Source organism: Gavialis gangeticus, unplaced genomic scaffold (assembly GCF_001723915.1).
Source record: "Gavialis gangeticus isolate Ggan-Ray unplaced genomic scaffold, GavGan_comp1, whole genome shotgun sequence".
NCBI classification, from domain to species: Eukaryota; Metazoa; Chordata; order Crocodylia; family Gavialidae; genus Gavialis; species Gavialis gangeticus.
In genome coordinates this window covers 52,905,654-52,912,181 of record NW_017728995.1, presented here as the reverse complement: position 1 = coordinate 52,912,181, position 6,528 = coordinate 52,905,654, and positions in this window count along the sequence as shown.

The window sequence follows — 6,528 nt, the reverse complement described above, 5'->3', positions numbered from 1 at the left end:
GGGAAAAAATAGCCCGGTGTAGGGGGAAGGGGTGGTGAAAAGAGCAGTTCCAGGCCTGGGGCCAGCGGCTGGGCTATCCTAGCCTGGGGCTTCACTGGGAAAGTGGACAGAAGTTCCATGCACCAGGTTGACCTAAATCAAATAAGTTTGATACTACATAGATCCAGGTTTATCGTAAACTGGGTTCTGCAATTTTTAGACCAATTTTTGTGCATGAAACTTCTGTATAGTTACAGGTTTAGACTGATTTCTAGTCACTGAGACTGTATCTGTAAGTATAAGGTCGGCACCGGGATGAGCTAAGTTTAAATCTGGCAGCCATTTTGAACCCAATTTAACCTCCCCAAATGTTCATGCTTATCTTTGAGGACATCATGCAACCCTTGGGCAGCCAGCTGGACAATACTGATATAGACTAACAATTCATTACAAACCCCTGGAGTAAGGAAGTGTAGGGGATGAACAATGTCATGGGATGGAATATGGTCCCTTTTCTGAAATAACTGAGAGATAAACAGTTATTTAGAGCTTCATATTAATCTCAAAGTCCAGTTCAAAGTTTTTCTCTTCCATTTAATACTGACCTTGGACCTTTTGCCATTCTTCTCCACTCTTTCATTTAATATAAACAATAGTAGGAAAATAGAAACAGAAATTCTGAATTTTTTTGGCTAAGTGCAGACAGTTGGGGGGGGGAGGGGACAGACATGGGGATAGTGAAAGATTTGAAGATTTGATTGCATTAAAAATGGTCACCCAATCAAATGTAAATTGGGATGGGGAGGCTAGTGGGAGGATGGGGGGACAATCAGGTTGGGGCAGATAGCAGGGCAGGCAGAATCTGTGGGAGTGATCAGTGGGATCAGGGGCTAAGATGGCATTCAGAAGGGATCAGGGGGCAGGCAGAATCCATGGTGGATTGGGGCACAAGCAGGATCCACAAGGAGATGGGGGGCAAGCAGGATCCATGGGGGGTTGCTGGAGTCTACTGGGGTTTTGGGGGAACCAAGGAGTCCACTGGTGTTCTGGTGGGACTCTCCATGAACCTACCCTCACATTCCTCCCACCCCTTCTCTCACTTACTTCCTTGGCTCTCAGCATTGATGAATGCTGATAAAACCAGCATTGGCTTGCAGGATGGAGGATTTTTTGGGGAGGGAAGGAGTTGGCTGGTATGCAGGGTGGGGTGAGGGGCCAAGAGTACTAAAAATAGGTTGGTGTCAGGGCTTTTCTAACCTTCAGGCTATGCAGGAAACTGTACTGAATTTCTATTCACCGATCTAACCTAGATTGATTATGTTTGTGTATATTAGGCCAGGTCTATCTTAGATCAGGTTCCACCATTTTTAGATCAGTCTATGTGCATGGAACCTGGGTACTGTTACAAATTTAGATTGATTTCCAATCACTGACATCAGGTCTCAGTGTAAGGTCCTCACCTGGGATCGGGTGGCCATTTTTAACCTGATCCACTCCCTATAGCCTCCCTGAATGTCTGCACTTAGCCTTTGTGAAAAATATATTTATCAAATTTTTTTGTATAGATGAGCATTTTGAACACGTCTACTAAATAGCAATGACCTGCTGTCTGTCATTTTTCATACAGTCTGGCCATCATTAGAATGACTTCTTTTTTTTTTTCTAGTGCTTGGGGAGAGATTCCCTGTACCCCCCTGACTCAGTAACATTTCCTACCATTTCTGCAGTCATGAGATAGCATATATATTATTTTTATGTATTTCTTTGCTAACCTCTGAGTTCATTTGGTGATACGGATTTCATTTGAGAATTTATAAAAATGAGGGCCTGAAACTGCAAAAACTTCCATGAGTAACTAGTTCTTTGTCTTACATATACTCTTACCAAAATCAATGGAATGATTTTCTAGAACAAGGAAAGCTCATGTGAATAAGTGTCTGGGGAATAAAATGTTATTAAAACATGTGTAGCAATTTTTATTCAGGGTTCTTAAACTAACATTGGAAAAGCAGTAAATATGATTAGAGCCGTATAGAGAACAGAATATTCATTTTGGAGAAGATTGTGAGATTTTAGAATCTGTTTTTGTTTTAATTCAAAATGGAAAACATTGCCTTCCCCATAAATTCATATTAAAGTGATTGCTAATGAAGTGCTTTTCTATCTGATTATAAACACAGGATAAATCTGGATTTAATCTCTGATCAAATTTTCCTTTCTCCTATTCAGAAAGTATCGGTCTGTTAAGGCCATAGTGAAAGTTGTCTGTTAAATAACATCTTGCAGGACAAATTTAATGCTTAATACCAATCAAAAAATTATATTCAAAAGTAATCTCCACCCTGTACAATTTGGACCATTCTTAACACCCATTCATTTCAGAGGCAGTTAAAACATTGTGTGAGATTGAGCCAACAGATAACATACACACTAATGATACAAATTTAGCCATGTCTTTAAAAGATTGAACTTGAGTAAGTATAAGAAATAAAAGATACTTTTCTGTTAAGCCAGTTACTTTTCTACCACCTGCTACATATATATTACTTATATGCTTTGGCATAAGACTTGCCCATTCAAAGACTTACCAAGTAGACCATAGTTTCTATTATTAGACATAGGCTCTGGTCCTAGAACTGCACGTTCCTTGATGCAAGTACTATATTTTTCTATACCAATCCATATACTTTTGTAAAGCTTTGGAAATAATAGTGAAGTACATTGTTAACCAGGTTTAATAGAAAGAACTGAGTTTACCTTAACATGCTATCTGAAAATGTGATATATTTAGGTAGTGTTACAACATAGCACAAAGGAGAAATTCACCCCTTTTTTTAAGCTCCTTAAAATTATTTGCTTTATATATGCATTTACATTTACACTATTTGAAGCTAGTTTTCCATCTGTTTAGCCTCTCCATTCTTTTCTCTCTCTCAGTATTTGCAGTGATGCAAAGTGAGACCTTTCAGGCAAGGGGCACAGAAATCGTGTGTCTGGCAATGATAAACAACATTTAGAACCAGCATAAAGAACAGAATGGTGTCTGCGGATCTAAATATATATGATTAAAGCATATAGCCTGAAAGGTGTTATATTTGTTTCTGATAAGAAGGCTTCTGTTCACCATACAGCATAATAGCAGACCTGTGTGCTACACAGTAGATCTAATGTTGGGAAAGTCTGTCCAGATTTTTTTTTTTTTGTATACCAGCATGAGAGGCAGGAGGGATCATAGGCACCAAGTTGCATCTCCATGAATCTCTTGGTTTGTTTACTTCTGTACTACTCCTGCCTATTGGTACAAAAATAAAAGTACATTTAGTGTAAATAAAAGTGCTATGACTGACTGGCTAAGTTTCACTGCCTATTATAAATTGTCATAATTTAAGTATGTACCACCCCAACCTGCTCCTGAGTCAGGCAGGGCAACTGAGGCAGTAGCAGGGTTTACTGCTTCAAGACACCTGAGAGCTTCTCTGTGCTCTAGAGGTAGTCAGCTAGCTAGTTAAAGCCAGATTCTGCCACTTAAGAAGCATAGTGGCTAGAATGGGGAAGAAAATGTGGTCTTTCATTTTTAATACCTTTGTACTGTATGTGCAATTAAAATCTGAGGCTAAAATACAGTCAGAATCATAAGAAAACCTGTACTTCAGGATACATTTCATCTCTGAAAATGATAATGGCAGATATAGAAATTGAATGGGACACCTTTAGCACTACATAATCTATGCCTCAGTTGTACACCTTCATTATTTTGTCTGTAATTAGGATTTTAATTCCACTTGTATTTATTCTGTTTAAAAATGTATTAACATCACAAAGAATTCCTACTGTTGTATTGATTTATTATGTATATCACGAATGACTCCTGAGGACTATAATAATGAAGGGGATATTATTTAAATATATACAAATACTTAAGGATGGACCAATGTTATATCATTTTATTATGAAAAATAGTTATTCCAATATCAGTGTCACCTTACAAAGGACAGAAAGAAAAAAGGAATATTAGAACTGACAGAGAAATATTGAGCTTTTCAGGACTATTATACTTCTTATAATTATTCCTCATGACTTACTATATCCAATACATGATCTTGAAAATCCCATAAGGAAAAAATGTCCCATGAGTATATGACAATTTAAACAGACAAACTGCTGTCTTAATACTGAAACTCCCTAGCCCAACTGCTATTTAGGATTTTAAAAAAAGCCTGGTGTAAATATTATTTTTGGTTCATAAATAATTTAATGTGAGACAACTATTAGCTGTGAGTTGTACTTAAATTTGCATCAAACTGAAGACAGAAGCTTCCTGTCTATGCATACTTTCCAGTCATTGACAGGGATTTCATCATGCAAGAAGACACAAGGAAAAGAATATGTAGCTCGAGTATTACTTAAGAAAACTAAATAAGAAAACTAAAAGGGATTTGTAGCAGAATAAAGAGCAGCATTTTGTTGGTCCCATTCATTTTATAATTTTTTATTTATCTAAGGGATGCTGTTGTAATTACTAGGCACACATTGCTTTCTCCGGGGTACTCTGTTAAAGACAAAAGATGAAAGTAACATAAAGCACTGTATATGTTTTTTAAATCAAGGTCTATTTTCCCAAAGATTGCTGGACTCACCAGGTTGCCTCCGGTCTGATACAGCAAAGATACATTTTCCATATGGTTATTACTTAGTCATTCTGCCTGGGGCTTCAAAATCTCAGGCCTAAAAGATCCCCCAAGGAAAATATAGGATGCCACAGGGGCTGGTGGTAATGGGTCAGTGAATGATTCTCTTCTTTCTCAGTCACTACAGAATATGTGTCTTGGTGTAATGGCGTTGGAGGTGTCATCTTCTGAAGAGACAAGGCTAGAATGCTGGCTACAATGAACTCTTTTTATAAGATGGTTATGGGCCCTGTTGTCTTGTTCTATGTAACTTTCAGTAGCAGAAATGAATTAAATTTACTCCGTGAAAAGCATATCTACATGTGAAATTAGTCCACATGAATAAACTCCACAGCTTATTGCTCCAGAGATTTTTGTTCTTGGGCATGCTGTTTGAACCTGTGCTTGGGAGCAATTAACTTCAAAGTTAATTCATGCACTGCATGTAGAGCCGGGTTAGAGCAGCCACATCTGGCAGGGAGCCCCAGGGGTCAGCCTGCCAGTATAGAGCTGCTCCCACCAGGTTTAATGTACTGCAGAGGGGATGGTTTGGGCACAGGGGAGCTTCAGCACAGGGCTAGCTGGCTGGCAGCCCCTGCACTGAAAGACTCTCATGCCCTAGCCAAGTGCGTCAGCATTTACACATGCACTGCTGCACACAAAAAAACACTGCAGCCAAATAGTATTTGTATTTACAGGTACTACCCAGCTGTGTCGTTTATTAGTTTCCTGCACCCTAACAGCAGTGCACATGTAGATGCTGAGATGTTTAGTGTGTAGCTAATTGGCCAGCTCCACAGTACACGTCTTGTGTAGATGTGCCCACAGTGAGTGAACCTGGGATTAAAAATTACCTAAGAGAAGAATAGATGTCATGGATTTTACATTTTCCAGCATATATGTCTGAAAGGAAATAAACCAGGTTTTTGTTCATGTGATCTATTAAAATAGAATTAAATAAAAAATAAGTTAGGACTGGATTCCCAGGACAACACTCAGTGTATCTGGAGTAGAGACATAGGTCTGTCACTCTGATCATGGAAACTGTCTTGAGTATGCTGTAATTTACCCTGAGGTCCTCATGACGTTTTCAAAGTATCGGAAAACCGAGAGCAGTAAAAGCAAAACTAAACAAGAAAGAAAGAAAAAACTTCCTAAATCTGCTCTGTAGCTGACTGGTAGACTATTTCAATCCTCAGCAGTGTAAATACAGTAATATAGGTATTGATGGTTTGGGAAGAGTTTAAGAGGTTCGAGTATAGAAAGAACCTTCCCATGGTTCATGCTTGGAGAAAGATTCCTTTCTCCCCTAGTCAGAGGCAATAACAGGAGTATCCAGCTCTTCATTGTTCCTGGGAATCAGAGTAGTAGAAGAATGGGGACCTTTACTGATCAGAGGGGAAAAAGTAAACACGCACATACATATGCAGAGAAAACCTTTTACTTGTATAGATACCAAAAACTAAAATAGACATGTAATAATGGAGAATTTTACACTACTTACAAGGGCAGAAAATCTGAGAGAGGTGATTGATATCAAGTATTTTTCTACAGTTGATGTGTCAGCAGGGTCCTGGCAGACACACTTAGAAAAACAAGAGCATTTTGCTAGTGGACATTCCAAATTCCCTTTGAGAGGCATAGTTTCCTCCGGATGTCATTTGGTTTGCATTTTGCACCTGTGGTGTTTCATGGGATAATGCCACACATTTTTGATAGGACAGACAGTGATAGACTGTATATAGATGATGTTTGGATCTGGAGAAACAGTAGAGAAACATGACCAGAGTTCCTGAGCAACTTGGGAAAGAACTTCAGTTAAACAAAATGTACATTCCAAATAATAAAAAGGACATGCCTCAGAGAAAAAAAATAGGTACAT